A 25887-nucleotide genomic window follows, 5' to 3' on the forward strand; every position below is an offset into this window, starting at 1 on the left:
TTGATATGTGTAAATACTCTTCTATTTGCCATATCTGATCCAGATAGCAGGCAATTGCAGTGATATTTTTCTGATATTTTGGTGCTATGGGACTTTAGAAATTGACTTAGTTACACAAGTATCAAACACTAAGCATGCAAGCCCTTTGAGTATTTTTCTAAACTTCTGTAAACTCATTGCCCACAGCCAGTCTTGCCCTGCTGATTTTCCAACCTGAATCCAGTGTGGTAGTTTGACACACAGTATCCGCGTACAGTTGGGCAAGTTAGTTAGCTTCTCTAAGCTTCCATTTCCTCATCTGTAAGCATGAGAAGATAAATATGCACTTCACAGGGTTAGAGGCTATAAATGAAAGTGTTGTCCTGGTCTTTGGCATACAGTAGATGTTTAATAAATGTTTCTTTTCTTTTTTCCTATTGTTACTTTTCTCCTCTATCTTGTACTTTCTTCTTTTCTTTCCCTTAATTACAGTTGTCCTAGCTCTTCACCCTCTATTTGCTTATTTATTTTAAACCTGATATTTAAATATTTAAATGTCATACCCTAACATCAGAAATACTCTAGGATATTGTGGCTTATGACCTACCTGCTATCTAGCTGAAGGGTCAAGGAAACCTTGCACTTATTCTTAGAAGCAAGCAACAGTGAGTGTTGCCCTCAAAAGTTGAGGGCTCCTTCAAAGGGCAGTTAGAGAGATGTGGTAACTAACACTTCTATTTATATGCACAACCCTTGAGAAGAGTGTCAATACCAAATTATGAGAAAACTGCTTGGCAACAACAGAGATCGTTCCATCCATTTATCTTGTGTGATCCATCACTGGTCATTGGTCTAATTTTGGCTGTCAGGTTTAACCCTGAATCATATCCTACTCAGGTGGAAACAACAGAAAACATTGAGATCAATAAATGAAGACACTTATCATAAGGTGGGAAGAAGAAAAACTTAGAAGACTGCCCTAAAATGTCAGTCAAGAAGAAATTCCGTGAGCTATGAATAGGATGCCTTTCCAAAGAGTTTTTATTATGATTTACACAACTAGTTCCTTAGAATAAGAAAGAATATATAATTATAATGCCTCTCCTTATTTCTAGTAATTCTGCTTAGTTTCTTTAACTCTTTGGTTCTGCAATGCTAAAATAATATTCATAACATCATAAAATTTAAATATTGAAGGGAACTTGGAAGTCATTTAGTCCACTTAATTTAAGAAATATTTCTACAGCATTTCTGGAAAATGGCCATGCAGTTAACTTCATGTGCTTTCATAATTATATTCTTTCTGATATTAATCCACAATCTGCATCTTATTTAAGAATGGGTCCAAATATTTAGATTTTAGAAGAAAAACACACCTTAGAGATGATTGCATCTACACATTTCAATCTTTCTACCAGGATCATCTTCCTTGCTCTGCTCTGATCTCTTCCCCCAATGTACTTTTCTTGAACCACATCTCTGGTTCAGGTGGTGGCACCAGCCATTAACCAAGTCAGAAATTCAGTGAGTTCTAAGTCCTTTTATTTGATTTTCATATCCAATTAGTGTATGGACAGGACTCTGGAAAATATTGACACAAATCTGGAAAATAACACTTCAGGAGTTAAGGTATGAAGAGGAACCCAAAAAGGAGAGTGAGAAAATACAGTCAGAGAGGCAGTTGTTCTTCAAACCCAGGAAGAGCAAGCCATAGAAGGCAAAGATAAAGAGAGTGGTTAACAGTTCGAAGTGTTGCATGTAATTCATTTTTGATGAGGGCTACATGGTGGCTGTTGGATTTTGCATTTTGGAAGTCATGAGTGACCATTCTTTGAGACAGCTGCTGTGATGAAATCCAGTTACAAGTTGGTTCTAAGGAGCTGAAGAGAGGGAATAAAGACTGAAAAAGTTTCAACTTTTCTCACCAAAACCTTGGCTGAAAAGAATAGAGAGGTAGTGTGGGACTAGAATCATGGGATATACAAGTGTGTGTGTTTGTGTGTGTGTGTGTTTATTTATATATGCAATTAAATTACATATCATTATACATAATTTGAATAATATATGTATGCATTAAATATTATTTACATGTTAGTTATATTATGTATAAATTTTATGTGTATCTTTTTAAATTGGATGAGCTTATGCCCATTTATAGGATGAAGAGAACGGGAGTTAGTAATGAATCATTTAAGACATAAAAGAGAGGAAGTATTTGAGGATGATCATGAAGGTAAATGGTATGAGATGAGATTGAGAACATACAAGAACATACAAGGTACCAGAACTGACAGGAGTGAGGATCCTTACTAGTGTGAGTCTGGAGGGAAGGAATAAAAGATATGTAGGGAATATACATTATTTGGCCTTTAGCTGAAAAAAATAGCAATTTTTAAAAATGTGTTTTGGATTGCTATTAATTCACAAAAGTTCCCTAATTCATACCAGAAAAATTGACTTTTCAAAAGGAAAATGCCTTGATGTCCTCTTGGGATGTGAGAGGTAGAATTCTAATACAACGTGGCCTGGGTAGTTCTCAAACTTTGTGGCTCTAGGACACTTTTGTACTCTTAAAACAATATTGAAGGCTCAAAGAGCTTCTGTTTATGGTGGGTTATAATTATAGGTACTTGCCATATTAGAAATTGAAACAGAAATTTAAGAAATATATATTTTTAATTTATTTAAAAATAACAATGATAAACTAATTAAATGCTAACAAAATTACGTATTTTTATGAAAAATAATTGCTTTCAAAAAAATTAGTGAGAGCTGTCTGTTGGTGGATGCTGCTGAGTAAGCATTGTTAAAGTCTCCCCTCCCGTGGTCATCCTATCTAAGTCAGTGTCTCCCAAAGAGCCAGAAGAGCCATGGAAGCTCTTCATTGGAGGTTTCAATTTGAAACAATCTATGAGAGTCTGAGGAGTCGTTTTGAGCAATGGGGAATGCTCACAGACTGTGTAGTGATGACAGATCCAAACACCCAGTGCTCCAGAGGTTTTGGGTTTGTTATGAGTGCCACCATGGAGGAGGTGGGTGCTGCCATGACAGCAGGGCCACACAACGTGGATAGAGGAGTTGTGGGACCAAAGAGGGCTGTCATAAGAGACGATTCTCAAAGATCTGGTGCCCACTTAACTGTGAAAAAGATTTTTGTTGGTGGTATTTAAAAAGACACCGAAGAACATTACCTAAGAGATTATTTTGAACAGCATGGGAAAATTGAAGTGGCTGAAATCATGACTGACAGAGGCAATGGCAAGAAGAGAGGCTCCACTTTTATAACCTCTGATGACCATAATTCTGTAGACAAGATTTTCATTCAGGAATACCATACTGTGGATGGCCACAACTGTGAAGTAAGGAAAGTCCTGTCGAAGCAAGAGATGGCTAATGCTTCATCTAGCCAGGGGTCAAAGTGGTTCTGGGAACTTTGGTGGCGGTCATGGAGGTGGTTTTAGTGGGAATGATGACTTTGGCTATGGAGGACACTTCAGTGGTTGAGGTGACTGGTGGCAGTTGTGCTGGTGGAGGATATGTTGCCAGTGGGGAAGGCTATAATGGGTTTGGTAATGATGAAAGAAGCACATTTGGAGGTGGCAGAAGCTACAGTGATTTTGGCAATTACAATGACCAATCTTCAAATTTTGGACCCATGAAAGGAGGAAACTTTCTCCTTTCTCCTTTGGAGGCAGAAGCTCTGACCCCTATAGTGGTGGAGGCCAATCCTTTGCCAAAACACAAAACCAAGGTGGCTATGGCGGTTCCAGCAACAGCAGTAGCTATGGTAGTTTTAATTACTGCCAGGAAACAAAGCTTAGCAGGACAGGAGAGCCAGAGAAGTGACAGGGAAGCTACAGGTTACAACAGATTTGTGAACCCAGTGGTGGCAGGGCCTAGGTGCTACAAAGAAGACATGTTTTAGACAATAGTGTGTATGGGCAAAATACTCAAGGACTGTTTTTGTGACTGATCCTGTAACACTTTATTTTAGTTTCAGTTCTGTGGAAAGGGTAAAGCATTCGTGTTTTAATGTAGTTTTTTTTTCCCCCCGCACTCATGCTGTCAATTGTTAAATGTAATAGTCTGATCATGATGCTAAATAAATGTGTCTTTAAAAAAATTAGTGAGAAGGTTTTGGATGACTGATTCAATTTCGTTACTGGTGATTGGTCTGTTTAGATTTTCCAGTTCTTCATGGTTCAGCCTTGGAAGGCTATATGTTTCTAAGAAATTATCCATTTCTTCTAGGTTGTTGAATTTGGTGGCATATAGTCCTTCATAGTATTCTTGGATGATCCTTTGTATTTCTGTGGTGTCCATGATAACTTCCCCTTTTACGTTTCGGATTTTGTTAATCAGTGTCTTCTCTCTTTTTATCTTAGTAAGTCTAGCCAAGGGTTTGTCAATTTTGTTAATCTTCTCAAAGAACCAGCTCTTTGTCACATTAATTTTTTCTATTGTCTTTTTGTTCTCTATTTCATTTATTTCTGCTCTAATTTTTGTTATTTCCTTTCTTCTGCTGACCTTGGGTTTCACTTGTTCTTCTTTTTCTAGTTCTTTAAGGTGTAACATGAGGTTATTTATTTGGGAGTTTTCTTGTTTCTTGAGCTAGGCCTGTAATCAGATAAATTTCCCTCTTAAAACTGCTTTCGTTGCATCCCAAAAATTTTGGTAGGATGTATTTTCATTGTCATTTGTTTCTATGTATCTTTTGATCTCTCCTCTAACTTCTTCTTTTTTTTTTTTTTTTTAATTAAATTTATTGGGGTGACAATTGTTAGTAAAATTACATAGATTTCAGGTGTACAATTCTGTATTACATCATCTATAAATCCCATTGTGTGTTCACCACCCAGAGTCAGTTCTCCTTCCATCACCATATATTCGATCCCCCTTACCCTCATCTCCCACCCCCCACCCCCCGCCCCCGTAACTTCTTCTTTGACCCAGTCCTTCTTTAAAAGTATGTTGTTTATTCTCCATGTATGGCTTCACTAGTGAATTCTACCAAACCTTCAAAGAGGATCTAATACCAATCCTGCACAAACTCTTCCAAAAAATTGAAGAAGAAACAGTACTCCCCAACTCATTTTATGAGGCCAACATTACCCTGATACCAAAACCTGGTAAGGACAGCACAAAAAAAGAAAACTACAGACCAATATCTCTGATGAATACCGATGCAAAAATCCTAAACAAAATTCTAGAAAATCGAATACAACAATGCATTAAAAAGATTATTCATCACGACCAAGTGGGGTTCATCCCCGGGGCACAAGGATGGTTCAACATACGCAAATCCATCAATGTGATACATCATATAAAAAAAATAAAGGACAAAAATCATATGATTATATCAATTGATGCAGAAAAAGCATTTGACAAGATACAACATCCATTTATGATTAAAACACTTAATAAAATAGGTATAGAAGGAAAATGCCTTAACATAATAAAGGCCATATATGACAAGCCCTCTGCTAATCTCATAATTAATGGAGAAAAACTGAAGCCCTTTGCTCTACATTCAGGAATACGACAGAGATGTCCCCTATCACCTCTGCTTTTCAACATCGTGTTGGAAGTCCTTGCCAGAGCAATCAGGCAAGAGAAAGAAATAAAAGGCATCCAAATTGGGAATGAAGAAGTTAAATTATCACTCTTTGCAGATGATATGATGCTATATATAGGAAACCCTAAAGACTCCACCAAAAAGCTATTAGAAACAATCAACGAATACAGTAAAGTTGCTGGCTACAAAATCAACGCACAAAAGTCTATTGCCTTCCTATATACTAACAATGAAATCTCAGAAAAAGAAATACAAAAAACAATTCCTTTTGCAATTGCAGCAAAAAGAATAAAATACCTAGGAATAAACTTAACCAAGGATGTGAAAGACCTATATGCTGAAAACTATAAGACTTTTTTGAAAGAAATTGAAGAAGACACAAAGAAAAGGAAAGACGTTCCGTGCTCATGGATTGGAAGAATCAACATAGTTAAAATGGCCATATTACCCAAAGCAATATACAGATTCAATGCAATCCCCATCAAAATCCCAATGGCATATTTTACAGAAATAGCACAAAAAATCATCAGATTTGTTTGGAACCACAAAAGACCCCGAATAGCCAAAGCAATCTTAAGAAAAGGAACAATAATGGAGGTATCACACTTCCTGACTTTGGCTTGTACTACAGGGCCACAATAGTCAAAACAGCATGGTATTGGCAGATAAACAGACACATAGACCAATGGAATAGAATTGAGAACCCAGAAATAAAACCACATAAATATGGACAGATAATTTTTGACAAAGAAGCTGAAAACATACAATGGAGCAAAGACAGCCTCTTCAATAAATGGTGCTGGGAAAATTGGACAGCCACATGCAAAAGAATGAAACTGGACTGCTATTTGTCACTGTGTACCAAAGTTAATTCAAAATGGATCAAAGACTTAAACATAAGACCTGACACAATAAACTGCATAGAAGAAAACATAGGTACTAAACTTATGGACCTTGGGTTCAAAGAGCATTTTATGAACTTGACTCCAAAGGCATTGGAAGTAAAAGCTAAAATAAACGAATGGGACTATATGAAACTTAAAAGCTTCTGCACAGCAAAAGAAACCATTGACAAAATAAAGAGGCCACCAACTGAATGGGAGAAGATTTTTGCGAACAGTGCCTCCGATAAGGGTCTAGTATCCAGAATATACAAGGAACTCATGCAACTCAACAACAAAAAAACAAACAACCCAATTGAAAAATGGGCAGAGGACTTGAAGAGACATTTCTCCAAAGAGGACATACAAATGGCAAATAGACATATGAAAAAATGCTCAACATCACTAATCATCAGAGAAATGCAAATCAAAACCACAATGAGATATCACCTCACCCCAGTCAGAATGGCTATCATCAACAAGACAAATAGTAACAAGTGTTGGAGAGGCTGTGGAGAAAAAGGAACCCTCATACACTGTTGGTGGGAATGCAGACTGGTGCAGCCGTTATGGAAGGCAGTGTGGAGGTTCCTCAAAAAATTACGAATAGAATTACCATATGACCCAGCAATCCCTCTCCTGGGTATCTACCCAAAAAATCTGAAAAGATTTAGAGATAAAGACATGTGTGCTCCAATGTTCATTGCAGCTTTATTTATGGTGGCCAAGACATGGAAACAACCAAAATGTCCTTCGATAGATGAATGGATAAAGAAGTTGTGGTAAAAATACACAATGGAATACTATTCGGAGGTAAGGAAAGATGATATAGGAACATTTGTGACAACATGGATGGATCTTGAGAGAGTAATGCTGAGCGAAATAAGTCAGACAGAAAAAGCAGAGAACCATGTGATTTCACTGATATGTGGTATATAAACCCAAAACAACAAAAGAACAAGACAAACAAATGAGAAACAGAAACTCATAGACACAGACAATGGTTTGGTGGTTGTTAGAGGGTAAGGGGGGTGGGGGGTGGGAGATGAGGGTAAGGGGGATGGAATATATGGTGATGGAAGGAGAACTGTCTCTGGGTGATGAACACACAATGGGATTTATAGATGATGTAATACAGAATTGTACACCTGAAATCTATGTAATTTTACTAACAATTGTCACCCCAATAAATGTAATAAAATTAAAAAAAAATTAGTGAGAAGAGTGCTGCTGTTTTACATTTTTGCAAATCTCTCTATAGTTGTTCTTAATAGAAGACAGCTGGATTCCCATATCTAACTCTGCATTTAATCTGTTGCAATATGCCATGTCATGTAGCTTCTGGAAAACTCACTATATACTATTAAGAAAATGACAGTGAAAAAGGTAAATAATTTCTTAGTTATATTATGAAAACAGTTATTTTCCTTACAGTCTCCTTAAAACAGTAATAGTAACACTCCCCACACCCCCGCTGGAGTCCCCAAAGCACAATTTGAGAACTGCTGTTTTTTGGTTAGGACAAAACAGAGTAGAATTGCTGTGCGTAATAGAGAAGGAAGAATTTAGAGTTTCTGGAAGGGGCATTTCTGGAGAGAAGTGAGAAAAGTTAGGAAAATATATGAGAGAGAGGTGGTAGTCAGGTTCTGAGGAAGTACTGGGGGAGAGATCTGAGAAAATGGCATCAAGCTGGGATTTTAGGGGGCTAATGGTGAGTATGAAATTCCAGCTCATATGGAATGGACAGTGAGTTTTAGGATAGTGATGTCTAATATTCAATTTTTTAAATAGTCCCTACTGTCCTGTGTCCTAAATCAACTTAGTCACCCAAACTATGAGTAAATATTTGTTACATGGCAAAAACGAATGGTAGCCTCAAGAGTGGGAATGGTGCTTTTTTTTGCAGTAGAAAGTTTCAGTGTGGACAGAGTCAAGGGATACATAAGCCATCCACACCTTGGTAACCATTTTGGTACTCATCACAGAATTATAATTAGGGTTCCAATGTTTTTCTTTAAATACCAAAGAAAGATGTTACCTAGGTATTAGTCACTTGGGTATCAGATAGAGGCAGCAGGGTCAGGCCAGATTGCTTAAACCTTCTGAGTGTAACAAGGAAGTCTCCTGAAAGTGAGAGGGGTAGAGATTGAAAAAGTTGTTGAGGATAGTAATAAATATTTTTTAATAGTTGCTGAAGGGTTACATTAATCAGAGTGCTCCAGAGAAACAGAACCAATCGGAGATTCTCTCTCTCTCTCTCTCTCTCTCTCTCTCTCTCTCTCTCTCTCCATATATGGAGTCTTAAATATGAAGGCAATCTGGAGGCAGAACTCCTTCTTCCTTAGGAGATCTCAGTCTTTTCTCCACGTTATGGTGGATAATGTACTGTACTCAAAGTCTACTGATTTAAATGTTAATTACAAGTATATCTAAAATATACCTTCACAGAAACACCAAGACTGGTGTGTGACCATAGATTAGCCAAGTTGACACATAAAATTAACCATTGCAAGGGACTTTGATAGGTTAGACCAAGGATAAGAACAAATAAAGGAATGTTAGTTAATAACAAGGGCCTAGCTGATTTTGGAGACCACTATTTCATTGTGTCACTACTCCATATGTATGCTGGGATTTTCTCAAGCAGTGCTTAGTAGTCTGAACATAGGAGTAGAGAAGATGAATTATGGGACTATCCCAGGGATGGGATTAATATCTTACAGTATGTAAAGAATATGAAGAAGATAACTGACTATTGACAGGATATTTATGTAATCACCATAGGTCAATGTTAGTCAGGAAAAGAAGTGAGACTGAAAGGCTCTGTATGACTGAGAGACAATGAAGTGACCAAGTGGTTTCAGGTCTCCAGTAAATAAAATGAAAGAATGTTAGGAATAGGTACATGAGAAAGCTGAATGGTTGGAAAATCTAGGAAATTGCTGTCAAAGAATTAAGTGCTGAAGTTTGATATTGTGTATTAGAATGATTCAGAATGATGACAAATCCAAGATGTAGAGTGGTTTTGATGGCCACTGGAGTTGTGCATGATAAGGAACTGTGAAATTTGGCTGGGAATGGGTCTTCCACATGGTCATTGAGCCACCCAGGATGGTAGCCAAACTTGGGCTAGAGAGGAAAGCTGTGAGTCACATGTCAATATTTATAATTAACAAGGGGCATAAAAAGAAAGTTGATAGAGACAGTGACAAGAAAGGAAGTCATTGATATGTGACCAGATGCCATGTACCTCACAGACAGAGTACGGAGCATATTATAATTTGGAAACAGCTATGCAAAGCAAGAATGATGCCAGAATCTTCTCACGAAGCTTGTGGGGTTATGAGTATCAGGATAATAAGATGCCTCTGTCAGGGAGGGTATAAGGGAAATAACATGATGGTTTGATAGAGGCCAGCATGGGGGAAAAGTATCTTCTAATGCGTTTGAGGATGTAATTTATTTTCCAAGAAATGGGAGTTTGAGAGGGTGCAATTAAAATTTGGTAGAGCAGTGCAAGTTCTAGAATTTCTATACAAGAAAGGTTTACAGGCAGAAAATTGGCTGGAAGTAGGGGCTTAAAGACTTGTTTGGAAGCTTCATTTGCAGAACAAGAACCTTGTTCCCTAAGACTGCTGAATGCTGATACCTACGGTTTGTAATCTATTCCTTAGCTTCTCCGTTCATTTGAATTGAAGTGAGGGGAGTCCAGAAGAGTGTGAGATGAGAGAATGGAAGATCTTTAGGGCTACTATTTTAACAAACAGTGTTAAGAGGTCTATTAAAACAAGCTGGCATCCAGGTTCCAAGAGAGTCTTCCAAGACAGTATTTAAATGGAATCATAGCAAATGAGCTCATGCTGTGGACGGGTCACTGCAGTAGCCATGCTGAGCAAGTCAGGTTTAGTACTGGCAAGCCAAGGGCCTAGATGTTTGGTTCGTCCTTACTCATCTTCCAAAACTCAGTTCAAAAGTCACCTTATAGAAAAATGATTTCACCGACCCTCTCTATCATGTAAACTGTCTCCTCCTTTACTCTGAACATGTTTACATGTTTTTATCAGCACTCTTACAACACTCTTTGGTTTGTATTTTCATCTCTTATCCTTGATTCTAGGCTTCTTGAAAGCAAAGATACTATTTTACCTGACATTCTGTCTGTGGTGCCAAGTGTTTGGTGCATGGTATCAACATGAAAGTTGTTTTCACACAATAGTGGCACAGCTAAGTGACAATTACTAATAACTTAGTAACTTATTCCTTTGATAAAAATTTATTGTGCACCTGTTATATGCGGGATCATGTTGGCTTGGGACTATAGAGGTGATCATGACAGAAAGTGGTTTGTGCCTTGTAGTGTTTATGATCCAGGAAGATTCTTAATTTCTCAGTCTCAGTCAAGTTCAATATGCACTAAGGAGAAGAATGAAAACTTTGAAAAGGTATCAGTAGCAAACCCATGCAGAGGAAGACTTCACTTGAGTGAATGCTGTGGACAGGAGACTTTCTGATTTCACAATCTCTTTCAAGCAACATTATTTATTGTCTCACCTCTCAACCTCATATTGTGTGTCTATCCTGCTACAGCCCAGCAAAACCATGACACTGAACGTATAGCCCTTTCTCAATCTGAGCAAGGCTAACTGTCAGGACAGCAAGCTTCACTGGGTTGGAATTGTGGTTTTAGAGCTAAAAAAAAACACTCCAGAGAAAGGAAAGGGCACAGACTGTATTAGCCAACATACTTCCAGGTGAACATTGGCAAAAGAGAAAGAAACCATTAAGCACTCAAGATGAATATGGGAGAAAACAACATGGTACATGTTGGACCATTCAATAAATAAACAAAGGTATTTAAACAGCATCCCTCAGGCAGTTCATTTGGTGAAAGAAAATGAAACTCAAGTCTCATGAGAACAACAACAGCAATTCTCAGCATGGCTTCACTGATGCTTCTCCCCTCTCCACTTTTCTTTCCCTTCTCTCCTTCCACTCTTCATTTGAAAGTCTTACCTATCTTTTCTTCATTCACACAGAGGGAAATACTTTTAAGTTTGTTAAATTCATTGGCCTACCAGTGCTAGATGAGCATGACCTGTTGAGTCCCCTTCACCTTACCAAGAAGGGATGCTAGTCCCAAAGCAAGTGTCTCCTTCCCAGACCCTTCAAGAAACAGTTCATTCTACAAGACTCTTGAGGGATAATCTTTACACTCTTTTCTGTTTACCCTTCATCATAATTCTATCATCAGACATGTGAGTCCAGCTGTTAACTGCTCACTTAAAAAAAAAAATCTCTCGGGGTTAGCCCAGTTGGTCAGGTGGTTGGAGCTCCATGCTTCTGACTCCAAAGGCTGCTGGTTTGATTCCCACATGGGCCAGTGGGCTCTCAACCACAAGGTTGCCAGTTCGATTCCTCAAGTCCCGCAAGGGATGGTGGGCTCCGCCCCCTGCAACTAAGATTGAACATGGCACCTTGAGCTGAGTTGCCTCCTGGATGGCTCGGTTGGTTGGAGCACGGGCTCTCGACCACAGGGTTGCTAGTTCAATTCCTCGAGTCCCGCAGGGGATGGTGGGCAGTGCCCCCTGCAACTAAGATTGAACATGGCACCTTGACCTGAGCTGCCGCTGGGCTCCTGGATGGCTCAGTTGGTTGGGGTGCATCCTCTCAACCACAGGGTTGCCGGTTCGACTCCCACAGGGGATGGTGGGTTGTGCCTCCTGCAACTAGAAATGGTGACTGGATCTGGAGATGGGCTGCGCCCTCCACGACTGGGATTGAAAGGACAACAACTTGACTTGGAGAGGAGGCCTGGAGGTACACACTGTTCGCCAATAAAAGTCCTGTTCCCCTTCCCCAATAAAATCTTAAAAAAAATAAATAAAAATCTCTCCTCCTTCACTCATTTTGCCCAGTAACAGCATGACAAACAAATAGCATCTGCCATTGCTCACAGAGAAAAATGCAAGAAAATGGAAAACTGAAGGCATGAAGCATGAGAATCCCACTAATGCCTGATGACTGATCCTGTTAGCACGCATAGTACATCTTCAGATTTTTCCGGAATCTTAGATCTCTCTACTGAACAACCACAAACACATACACACAAAAGCAATGTGGAGCAGGCTGCATAGCCTCCTCCCACCTTATAGCTTGATTGTCAGTTTTATACACAAACCCAGACAATACTCTCAATAGTGCCTTTTGGGGAGACAGTTGCAGAAAGCACGATAATGGGATTTGTCACCCTGATTTGGCTGCTATTTCAGCAAGCATTTCAATAATGAAAGAAAGTTTTACTAATTATAAATGTGAATGAATTTCAGCTGTCTCTTCTTTTAAAAAAAAATCTTTTGGAAGAAAGCCAATTAAGATCATCTGTCTAATGCATCTATTCACCCCCACTGCAACAATATGTCAGTTATAATAGATGTCTAATAAACTCAGACTTTTCAGGACAGGATGCTGAGCAAGCTGAAACAAGGGAGAGATCAGAGTCTCTACCTACACATTGTTTGAAAGTGACTGATAAAAACCTGTGTGTGTGTGATATTTTAGTCCATAGGACAGTAAACCTAGGAGTGTTTATAATATGTCAACACCCAAGGTGGAGTGAGTTTCAAAATAATGATCTGTGGTATCCAGAGCAAGTTTCTTTCCTACTGATGGCCTGGTACACTAATTGTTATCTTTCCAGGGAACTCTGGAAGCTAATTGTCAACACTGATTGCCTGGCTACTGGATGCCTGCTACCTTATATCCAGAGGGAAAGTACTTACGTTAAGGAGAATGAACAAGTGCCTCCAGAAATTGGAACATAGGCAATTGTGCTGGAAAATTCTCTTTCATGAAGAAATCTTCATGCCTTTTGAGAAATCAAGTTACTGAGAGGATGTTGTGTCCTAGAAAGAGACTGCCCGAAGTCACCAGAAATCATTACGTTAAGAAGCAGTGTGACTGCATATGCAGTACATCATTAATTTCTCCAAAAATACACAGTGGCTCCCTGAATAACACATGTACTTTGGAGGTGACAGTCTTCCCTCATGCATACTGGAAAAATTAATTGTACAGAAAATCCTCTGATGATTGCAAAAGAAGGACATGACTTTTCATTCTCTTAACATTTATACCATCCCAGAATGAGCCAGCAGCTTATTCTCAATCGTAAAACAATCCACTATGAGACCAGTTATTTTTTCATAGGTCACATTCAACTGCATATTATATACTTTGAAGGGGACCATAGTTTTGGAATGTAAATTTCATTCTCCTGCAAGCATGGGACTTTATCTCTCACTATCTCAGCTGTTGCTCTAGGCTGCTCAACTAGCTGGCATTGTTTGTTGAAGGCCAAGCTATCGTTAGTCCAGTTGGAGCACTCTGGTCTGTCTTTTGGAGCCATAGTCAAGGGTACTGTCTATACTGAGATGTTCAAACTACCATTGAGAGTAAGCCACTTTCATTAAAGTCCCCAATCCTGCTATTCTGCCCATAGTAACAGCTCTGTTGTCTTTGCCAACATCAACATGGCCTCCGTTGCCATCCCCACTATCATGGTATGTACTATCACTATGGAACTTGTCAACACCTCTGCTAATGTCTACAGCACCATCTTCATTACCACTGCCACCAGAACCATTAACATTAGTATGTATGGTAAGCTCATGATGGCCCCCAAAGATATCCAGGCTTTGATCTGTGGAAACTATAAATGTTACCTTATATGGCAAAAGGTATTTGAAGATGTGATTAAACTAAGATTCTTGAGATGAGAAATTATCGTGGATTATCCAGAAGTCCCAAGTGATCAAAAGGGATGCAGAGTTTCTATTTCCCAAAATGGAACCATGACTTTCTCTACCAGGGAAGAAGGAAGTTAAGATTAGAAGCCTAGACATTTGTGCAAAAGCCATAGATGATGTCTCCCCTTCCCAACTCTAGATTGTTCCATGAGGATAGTATATGATTAATCTCAAGTTGACTTATGCTCTGCAAGCAAATAAGTACTGGCTTATACAGTTTCTTACATCAATAGTTTCAACCTCCAATAGGAGGAAAAATATCTTTTCTCTCCAATTTCCCTTGACCTATAATTCCAGCTACCATGGCAGATGATTTCAATAATATTCTTTGTGGCTGAGTTAAATGTATAAAAATCAATGGATGTAGAAATGGTTTTCTCAGCCCGCTTTTCTTGAAAACAAACATGTGGAGGAATTATCTGATACTTCATACTCCCACACATGAAAAGAAAGCAGCTAGAACAGAAAGAAAATTATCAATTTATTTTATTAGCATTGGCTGGGTTTACTAAACATCTAATTTTCACATGGCTGGGTCCTGGGCAGGACAGCCTTGCTTTCTTGCAACTACAATAAACCTGAGTAATTCAGATTAGATGACTACACTAATGAATTTACCTTGGAATTAGTTCATGGTTTTCACTTCACTTTGCTGTGCAAATCCTTTCTAAAAAATAAAAGCATTGTTAATTTAACTTTTATAAATAATTGAAATGAAAGCTTGGCCAACTAATTTATATATTTAGGTAAAAATACATATCTCCTTTGAGTTACATTTTTGAAGATTCAGTGTAGTAGTGATATGATAGTTATTTATTTTTCCTTTATAAAAGTAATATGATTACATTAAAACAATTTAGAGAATTGACAAAATATACATGATCTTATCCCTTGGACATAACCATTTGTAGCAATTTTCTATTTTTCTATTCATTTTTTTCTATACCTATAACTGTCACATAATTAAAATTAGAGTGTAGGTAACATTTAAAATACTTCAAATGTTTTAAAATATTTTCATTATTTTTATTGACTACTGTGGATAATCACCATAGACTATAAAATATTTACCTAATGTGTAAATTAGAAATATCAAATTTCATATTTAAAAATGAAATAAAATGCATTTGCATAAATATTCTGATCAACAATCTTAGAAAATTAAAGGTACACCAAACATGGCTTATTTGTTCCTTCCTAGTGGATAAATTTATTTATTACCTTTAAGACATGTATAACCATCACCATTGGTTACATGTAATGGAATCTTGTCTGGATGAACTGGAGCCCTCAAACTGTCAGTAAATCTAATAACCTGTCAATAGAGGTCATGTTCAGTACACATCAATGCATCTGAGAAATATAATTCTTAAAGCTAAACTTATGAGTATTTCCATCAGTTTTTATATGATGTTTCAAGTATATACTACTAAACCATACTTCAAACTAAACCTAGACTTCTGTTAAGTGCCTTTGATACTTTGTATGATACAGTGAATTAACAATGTTAAGGATAAAAAATATTATTTGTGTGTGTGTATTCCTTTCCTTTAAGATAACTAAATTTAACATAAATGATTAAAAATATTTCCACTTCTATTCCTGTTTATATAGCTTTAAAATACCTTCAGTATAAAGAAGATACAGAATTCATTGTATATATTTTTTCTTTAAGTTTCAGTTTCTACATTAATAAAATAGAAACATATACTTATTACTTACATAAAATTTATACCCAAAATAATTAGGAGCTCTGACAATTAAGTTCGTGAACTTGTTTCAATGATGTTGCTAAACTTTTTTTTATATCAGAAGGATTATTTATTATGAAGTTGTAACAACTGGACAGTTAACCAAGTTTACTATTTGGAAGTGCTGAAAAGGCTGCATGAAAAAGATGAAAATGACCTGAACTTTTCACCAACAATTCATGGCTCTTGCATCACAACAATGCACCAGCTCACATGGCACTGTCTGTGAGGGAGTAAACAAATAACTGTACACCTTATCTGGCCCCCAATGACTTCTTTCTTTACACAAAGAAAAAGGAAATATTGAAAGGAAGACATTTTGATGACATTTAGGACATCAAGGGTAATATGATGACAGCTCTGATGGCCATTCCAGAAAGAGTTCCAAAATTGCTTTGAAGGGTGGACTAGGCACTGGTATCAGTGCATAGCTTCCCAAGGGGAGTACCTTGAAGGTGACTGTAGTGATATTCAGCAATGAGGTATGCAGCACTTTTTCTACAATGAGTTTGTGAACTTAATTGTCCAATCACATATTTATAAAGCATTTAAAACTATAAAATTTCCTTAAGAAGAAAAAAAAAAAAAGAAACAAAATTCAAGTTTAGATCACTTAAAATAATGTTTTCTAGGTCCATCCATATTGTTGCAAATGGTTAAGTCAGACAGAGAAAGACAAATACCATATGATCTCATTTATATGTGTAATCTAAAGAAAAGGATAAATGAATGAAGTAATCAGAAATGGTCTCAGAGGCATAGAGGAAAAATTAGGGTTGCTAGATGGGGCGGAGGGTGGATAAGAGGGAAGGTGAGGGGATTAGAAAGCACAATCGGTAACCACAAGATTGCTATGGGGATACGAAAGTCAATTTGGGGAATGTAATCAATAATCTTGTAAAGATTTTGTAGGGTATCCAATGGACACTTGTCTCATTAGGGAGACCACCACAGGGATGATGTAGATGCCTGATCATTGCACTGTATACCTGAAGCTGAACCTGAACAATAATGAATGTCAACTACAATTTTATATATATATAACGAGAAGTGAAGTACAGCATTAGGAATAGAGACAGTGGAAATATAATGGCTGTATGCGATGTCAGAGGGGTAGTAGATGGAGTGAGGGAGGGGTTATCACTGTGTGAAGGATATAAATGATAAATGCCTAATTATTACATTGTTTTGTACACCTGAAACTCTTAAAAAAGGTAAAAAAAGTTTATAGAAATAGCAATAACATATAATAAAATTTAAAAATAAAGATTATCATCAAATACTCATTTCTGTAGCATTTTAGAGGCAGAATAGAACAATGGAAGGGACATGGAGTTTAGAATTAGCTATTTGGGTTTAAATCCTAGCTCTGTTCTCACTTGGTGTTTGTTCAGGACAAGTCATTTCACCGCTTTGAGCTTGGTTTTCATCATCTGCTGAAAACAGTATGATTGTTAAACAGTGGTCTCCCTAAATGTGTAATATTTGCAATAGACATTATTCTAGAACTGTGCTGTGCAATATAGCAGCCACTAGCCACACACAACTATTTAAATTTAAATTACTTAAAATTAAATACAATTGAAAATTGATTTTTTCAGTTTCACTAGCCACATTTCAAGGTTTCACTTTGTGGCTAGTGCCTAGCATATTGGATAGTGGAGACAGAAAACATTTCCAGCATTGCAGAAAGTTCTATTGGACAATACTGGTCAAAGCATAACTGTTATGTGAAAAAGAGTTATTTGTTAAAATATTTTGGAAACACTGGATTAAAAAAAGTGAAGCCTATTTCTGTATTGCAGCACACAGCCTTTGATATGTGTACGTGGACATTCAAAAGAATGAGATTCTGGCAAAGACTGTTCCTTATCTGATAAAAATTTATCACATACCCAAGTTTTGTTATTTGGGATTATGGCTTTCTCTGTTTTGCAAATTGTTTGTAATATGAATATATTACATATATAAGAAAAATAAATTATTTATTTGGAAAAGATCCTTTCATCTTGGGAAAGTGGGTACAGCTCCTGGTCTAAGAGCATACATGAGACCCAGCTCTGAAATGCTAAGAGAAAATCTGGTACATTTCTGGAAGAATTTCCGTTCCTGATGGAAGAGATAGACAGATGAGGGAAACGCTACGGAATTCTCTCTTTCCCTTTTTTCCTGGCTTAAAGAAGGTGTGTGAGTATGCAATGCTTTGAGCTGTGGCATTCTTGCTGCAACTGTGGAGGAAAGATAAGAAAATTACAGAGATTCTGACATATAGCCCTGATTTTGTGGAGTTCCTAACCTATCCTAGAACCCTCTACCTCCGGTCTTTTTGTTAGGTGAGTATTAAATGACAATATCTGTAGGGCACTTTGAATGCTGCCTGACACATAGCACAATATATAAAAGTGTTTGTTTTATTATGACTCATGGCACTCTTGGACAAATATTCTATTTTTTGTAGTCAGAAGTGTTTTCACATATGGTGAATTCTGCTTTACTGCCATAGGATCTTGTACATTAAAATACTTGTCAGTGATGTAATTCCAAATGCCTTCAAATAAAAGCTGAATATGTTGTTTGTTTGTTTGTTTTTTAAGCTTATCGTATTCTCAAAGTGATTTGACTAGTTTACTAATTTTAGTGAAGTCAATTTTATTATTTTTTTTTCTTTTATAGTTAGTGCTTTTCGGCCTCGTGTAAGAAATCTTTGCCTATACCAGATTGTTTTCCTAGAAATATTATAGTTTTAGATTTAACATATATATCTATGATCCATTTCAAGCTAATTTTGCACATGGTGTCATGTTAAGAGACAAGATTCTTTATATAGAGAGGTAGATATAAATAGATGGATAGATAGATGATGGATAGAGAGAGAGAGAGGGAGAGAGAGAGAGAGATAATAGACAGACAGACAGACAGACAGACAGACAGACAGATATTGAGATATAGTTTTCCCAGCATTATTTATTGAAAGAATATTTTTCTCATGGAGTTACCTTAGCACTTTTGTTGAAAATTTATTCTAGATTCTGATCTGTCCCATTGATCTTTAAGTCTAGACTTTTGCCAAAATCTCTTTGTCTTAATTACTATAGCTTATATTAAGTATTGACATCAAGTAGTATAAATCCTCCAACTTTATCTTTTCAAAATTATTTAGACTATTCTGGGTACTTTGCATTCCATGTAAAGATTAGAATCATACTGTTAATGTCTATAGAAAAGCCTGTTGGGATTTCAATCGGGAATAAATTGAATCTATATATTAGTTTTCTCTCTCTGTTTACTTAGGTCTTTTAAAAGTTTCATTCAGCAGAGTTTTGTAGCTTTCAGTGTTTTGGTTTTACAAATATTTATTTAAATACATTTAAAAATATTTTATACTTTTAGATGCTATTGAAAATGGCATTATTTTTTAAAACTTATTTTCCAATTGTTTATTGCTAATATATAAAAATATAATTGATTCTTGTATACTGACCTTACATCTTGTAACTGTTACATTCACTATTAGTTTTTCAGGATTTTTCCTCCCTGTCTGTGATTTGCCTATCTTTCTTTTTAAACATTGTCCTTTGAAGAGTGAATTATTTGTTTGGACAAATTCCAAATAACCAATACATATTTTACTTCATAGTTTGAACTATCTGTGTCTTATTTCAGGAAGCATTGCACAAGCAAAGATTATTCCTTTTTTTTTTTTTTTCAAAAAGTTTAATAGTTTTGATTCTTACATTAAGTCTCTGATTCAGTTTCAATAAATTTTTGTATATGGTCTGAGGTAAAGATTTAAATTAATTTTTTTGCATTGTAGCTATCATTGTTACAGCATCTTTTGTTGAAAATATTATCCTTTCCTCAATAAATTACTCTGACACCTTTGTCAAAAATCAAATGACTACATGTATGGGTCTATTTGCTGACTCACTAATCTGTTTCTTTTATTTATAGTTTTATCCTTACTCCTATACTAGACTCATAATTCCTAGAACTTTATAACATATACCCTGAAGTCTAGTAGTGTACCTTCTCCAACTTTGTTCTACTTTTACAATGTGTTTGGATATTTTAAATTCTTGTTTCTATGTAAGATTTAGAATAAATTTATTGATTTATACAAATAAAGCTACAAAGATTTTGGTAAGTATTACATTGAACCTATAAGTTAATGTTGAAGAGTTGAAATTTTAACAATATGGAGTTTTCCAATCCAAGAACATGGTATATTTTTCTAGTTATTTAGGATTTCTTTAATATTTAGTTAGTTTTCAAAGTACAGATTTTCTAAATCTTTGTCAAATTTCTCCCTAAGTATTTCATATATTTAATGCTTTTTTTTTTTTTTAATTTTTATTTATTTATTTATTTTTTTAATTAGTTTCAGGTGCACAAGACAAAGCAAAACTTAGACGTTTATCATTTATATCCCTCACACTGTGTGAACCCCCCTCCCCCCATCCACTATCCCTCTGTACGTTCCCAAAACCTCTCACCTTCCCCTTATTCCCACCCCCCCGCCCCTCTAGCAACCCTCTGTTTTCCCTCCATGTTTCCAAAACTGTTTCTGATTAGTTCATTCACTTATTCTTTTCTTTAGATTCCACATATAAGTGAGATCATATGGTATTTGTCTTTCTCTTTCTGACTTATTTCACTTAACATAATGTTCTCTAGGTCCATCCATGTTGTTGCAAATGGTAAGATTTCTTTCTTCTTTATGGCTGCGTAATACTCCATTGTATAAATGTACCACAGTTTCTTAATCCAGTCATCTACTGATGGGCATTTCGGTTGTTTCCAGGTCTTGGCTATTGTATATAGTGCTGCAATAAACATAGGAGTGCATAAAGATTTTTGAATTGGAGTTTTGGATTTCTCCGGATAGATACCTAGGAGTGGGATTGCTGGATCATAAGGTAGTTCCATTTTCAGATTTTTGAGATATCTCCAAACTGTTTTCCATAGTGGCTGCACCAATCTGCATTCCCACCAACAGTGCACCAGCGTTCCCTTTTCTCCGCATCCACGCCAGCACTTGTTGTTTGTTGATTTATTGATGATAGCCATCCTGACTGGGGTGAGGTGGTATCTCATTGTGGTTTTTATTTGCATTTCTCTAATGGTTAGTGAGGTTGAACATTTCTTCATATGTCTGTTTGCCATCTGTGTGTCATTTTAGAAAAATGTCTCTTCATGTCCTCTGCCCATTTTTTAATTGGGTTGTTTGTTTTTTTGGAGTTGAGTTGAGTGAGTTTTTTATAAATTTGTGATATTAACCCCTTATCAGATATATCATTGGCAAATATCTTTTCCCAATCAGTAGGATCCCTTTTTGTTTTATTGATGGTTTCCTTTGCTGTGAAAAAGCTTTTTAGTTTGATGTAATCCCACATGTTTATTTTTCCTCTTACTTCCCTCGCGCGAGGGGATATATCAGTAAAAATCTTACTCCGGGTAATGTCTGTGAAGTTTCTTCCTATATTTTCTTCTAGGAATTTTATGGTTTCAGATCTTACATTTAAATCTTTAAGCCATTTTGAATTTATTTTTGTATGTGGTGTAAGGAGGTGATCCAGCTTCATCTTTTTGCATGTGTCTGTCCAAGTTTCCCAGCACCATTTATTGAATAGACTGTCTTTACCCCACCGTACATTCTTGCTTCCATTGTCATAGATTAAATGGCCATATAGGCATGGATTTATTTCTGGACTCTCTATTCTGTTCCATTGATCTATGGGTCTGTTTTTATGCCAGTACCATGCTGTTTTGATTACTGTAGCCTTGTAGTATAATTTGAAGTCAGGTATTGTTATACCTCCCACTTTGTTCTTATTTCTCAAGATTGTTGAAGATATCCGGGGTCTTTTGTTATCCCATATAAATTTTAGGATTATATGTTCTATTTCTGTGAAAAATGTCGTTGGTAGTTTGATAGGAATTGCGTTGAATATATATATTGCCTTAGGCAGTATGGACATTTTAACCATATTAATTCTTCCTATCCATGAACATGGTATGTGTTTCCATCTATTTGTATCTTCTTTCATTTCTTTCTTCAGTGTCTTATAATTTTCTGAGTACAGATCTTTTACTTCTTTGGTTAAATTTATTCCCAGGTATTTTATAGTCTTTGGAGCAATTGTAAATGAAATTGCTTTTTTAATTTCTCCTTCTGATGTTTTATTATTGGTATATACAAATGCAACTGATTTCTGAATATTAATTTTGTATCCTGCTACTTTACTAAATTCATCTATCAGCTCTAATAGTTTCTTGGTGGAGTCTTTAGGGTTCTCTAAATATAGTATCATATCATCTGCATATAATGACAGTTTTACTTCCTCCTTACCGATTTGGATGCCTTTTATTTCTTTTTCTTGTCTGATTGCTGTGGCTAGAACTTCCAGCACTATGTTGAATAGAAGTGGAGAAAGTGGGCAGCCTTGCCTTGTTCCTGATTTTAAGGGGAATGGTTTTAGTTTTTCCCCATTGAGTATGATGTTAGCTGTGGGTCTATCATATATGGCCTTTATTATGTTGAGATATGATCCCTCTATTCCCACTTTCTTAAGGGTTTTTATCATGAATGGCTGCTGAATTTTATCAAATGCTTTTTCTGCGTCAATTGATATGATCATATGATTTTTATTTTTCATTTTGTTAATGTGGTGTATCACATTAATTGATTTGCGGATGTTGAACCACCCTTGCATACCAGGGATGAATCCCACTTGATCATGGTGTATAATCTTTTTAATATATTGCTGAATTCTGTTTGCTAGTATTTTGTTGAGGATTTTTGCATCTATGTTCATTAGCGATATCGGCCTGTAGTTTTCTTTTTTTGTGGTGTCTTTGTCTGATTTTGGGATCAGGGTGATAGTGGCTTCGTAAAAAGTGTTTGGGAGTCTTCCCTCCCTCTGGATTTTTTGGAAGAGTTTGAGGAGAATAGGTGACAATTCTTTTTTGAACGTTCTGTAAAATTCACCTGTAAAGCCATCTGGTCCAGGGCTTTTGTTTGTTGGGAGATTGTTGATTACTGATTCAATTTCCTTGGTGGTAATCAGTCTATTCAGGTTTTCTGTCTCCTCTTGAGTTAGCCTTGGGAGGTTGTATGCATCTAGGAAATTGTCCATTTCTTCCAGGTTGTCAAATTTGTTGGCATACAGTTGCTCATAGTAATTTCTTAGGATTTTTTGTATCTCTGCGGTGTCTGTTGTCACTTCTCCTCTTTCATTTCTGATTTTATTAATTTGGGTCCTCTCTCTCTTTTTTTTAATGAGTCTGGCTAAAGGTTTGTCAATTTTGTTTATCTTCTCTAAGAACCAACTCTTGGATTCATTGATCTTTTGTATTGTTTTTCTGGTTTCTATTTCATTTATTTCCGCTCTGATCTTTATTATCTCCTTCCTTGTACTCCCTTTGGGCTTATTTTGTTGTTCTTTTTCCAGATCCCTTAAGTGTGAAGATAAACTGTTGATTAGTGATGTTTCTTGTTTCTTTAGGTAGGCCTGCAGTGCTATGAACTTCCCTCTTAGGACTGCTTTCGCGGCATCCCATAGATTTTGGGTCGTTTTATTTTCATTTTCGTTTGTCTCGAGATATCTTTTGATTTCTTCCTTGATCTCCTGTTTGACCCATTCATTATTTAGTAACATATTATTCAGCCTCCATGAATTTGTGTGTCTTCCAGTCTTTTTCCTGTAGTTCATTTCTAATTTCATAGCACTGTGGTCAGAGAAGACAATTGGTATGATTTCAATTTTCTTAAATTTATCCGGACTTGCTTTGTGGCCTAACATATGGTCTATCTTGGAGAATGTTCCATGTGCGCTTGAGAAGAACGTGTATTCTGCAGCATTGGGGTGGAATGCTCTGAAAATATCGGTTAAATCCAAGTGGTCCAATGTGTCATTTAAGGCTGTTGTTTCCGTATTGATTTTCTGTCTGGAAGACCTGTCCCTTGTTGTCAGAGGTGTGTTGAAGTCCCCTACTATGATAGTGTTACTGTTGATCTCCATCTTTATGTCAGTCAATATCTGTTTTATATATTTAGGTGCTCCTATGTTGGGTGCATAGATGTTTACTAGGGTTATATCCTCTTGTCGAATTGATCCCTTTATTATTATATAGTGTCCATCTTTGTCTTTTAATATTTTCTTCATTTTAAAGTCTATTTTGTCAGAGATAAGTATTGCAACTCCAGCTTTTTTCTCATTTCCATTTGCATGGAATATCTTACTCCAACCCTTTCTTTTAGCCTGTGTGTGTCTTTTGATCTGAGGTGAGTCTCTTGTATACAGCATATACAAGGGTCTTGCTCTCTTATCCATTCAGCCACCCTATGTCTCTTGATTGGAGCATTTAAACCATTTACATTTAAAGTGATTATTGATAAGTACATAGTTATTGCCATTTTTAAATTTGTGGATAGATTGTTTTCGTCTTTCTTCTATTTACAGAAGTCCTTTTAGTATTTCTTGCAATGCTGGCCTGGTGGTAATGAATTCCTTTAGCTTATTCTTTTCTGGGAAGCTCTTTATCTCCCCGTCAATTTTAAATGATAGCCTTGCTGGATAAAGCAACCTACGTTGTAGGCCTTTGTTTTCCATCACTTTGAGTATCTCCTGCCACTCCCTCCTGGCCTTCAATGTTTCTGCAGAAAAGTCATTTGATAGTCTTATGGGAGTTCCCTTGTATGTAACCCTCTGTCTTTCTCTTGCTGCTTTTAGGATTCTCTCTTTGTCTTTAATCTTTGCCATTTTAACTATAATGTGTCTTGGAGTGGACCTGTTTGGGTTTATCCTGGTTGGAACTCTCTGCACTTCCTGGACTTGTATGTTGGTTTCCTTCATCAGGTTAGGGAAATTTTCAGACATTATTACTTCAAATATGTTCTCAATCCCTTGTTTCTTCTCTTCACCTTCTGGTATTCCTATGATGCGCATGTTGTTGCGCTTGATGTTATCCCATAGGTCTCTTAAACCATTTTCATTGTTTTTTATTCTTTTTTCTTTCTGTTGTTCTGTTTGGGTGATCTCTGCTAACTTGTCTTCTAAGTCGCTGATTCGATCCTCTGCTTCAGCTAACCTGCTGTTAATTCCTTCAAGTGAGTTCTTTATTTCGGTAACTGTGTTCTTTAGTTCTAACTGGTTGTTCGTTATGATTTCTACGTCCTTCTTGATGTCCTCTCTAAGTTCCTTAAACATTCTTATCATCAGTATTCTGAACTCTGTCTCTGACAGTTTGGTTACCTCTGCTTCATTTAGTTCCATTTCTGAAGGTTTCTTCTGTTCTTTTATTTGGGATATGTTTCTTTGTTTCCTCATTCTGGCTGACTCTCTGTGTTTGCTTTGATGTATTAGGTAGATGCCCTGGAGTTCTTAGTTCTTGCTGGATTGGTATATAATAAATGTCCTTTATATTTGACTTGCACTACTTCGTTCTTCTCCCCTGCGTGTGCTCTAAAAGTGACTCTTGTGTTGTGTATATTGTCCTGTTAAAGAAGATCCTTAATTGCTTTTCGCTTGTGAGTAGGTGGAGTTAACTCCTAGGCTGACTAGTTGTGAGACTTGGCTTTGCCCACGCAGGGTATTCTGCTGCGTGAGGGTTGACCGCTTAGATGTGGTTTGCCCTTTGGCCTCTATGTGCCTGTAAAGAATCCCCTCTGAGTGTGTCACTTGTAGGTCAAACCCGGTAGTACTCTGGTTTGGTCTGGAGTTGGCCTCTGGGTATGTTGAATCTTGTGCCTCTTAAGCTGGGCACTGGTAGGGCAATTACAGAACAAAGCAAATCACCAAGCACAACAATAACAACAAGGAAAAAGTCAAATACATTCACATGTAAAAAAAACAATCGACAACCCCCACTCGACACAAGCAAAGATGTCAGAAATA

General features: G+C 36.6%; 1 pseudogene; it reads left to right on the forward strand.

Moving 5' to 3' along the window:
* The first annotated feature begins 2160 nt into the window (after window positions 1-2160).
* On the forward strand, window positions 2161-3880 carry LOC141567807 (heterogeneous nuclear ribonucleoprotein A1-like; annotated as a pseudogene).
* The last annotated feature ends 22007 nt before the right edge of the window (window positions 3881-25887 follow it).

Source organism: Rhinolophus sinicus, chromosome 6 (assembly GCF_057876585.1).
Source record: "Rhinolophus sinicus isolate RSI-liver-muscle chromosome 6, RSI-T2T, whole genome shotgun sequence".
Classification (NCBI taxonomy): Eukaryota; Metazoa; Chordata; class Mammalia; order Chiroptera; family Rhinolophidae; genus Rhinolophus; species Rhinolophus sinicus.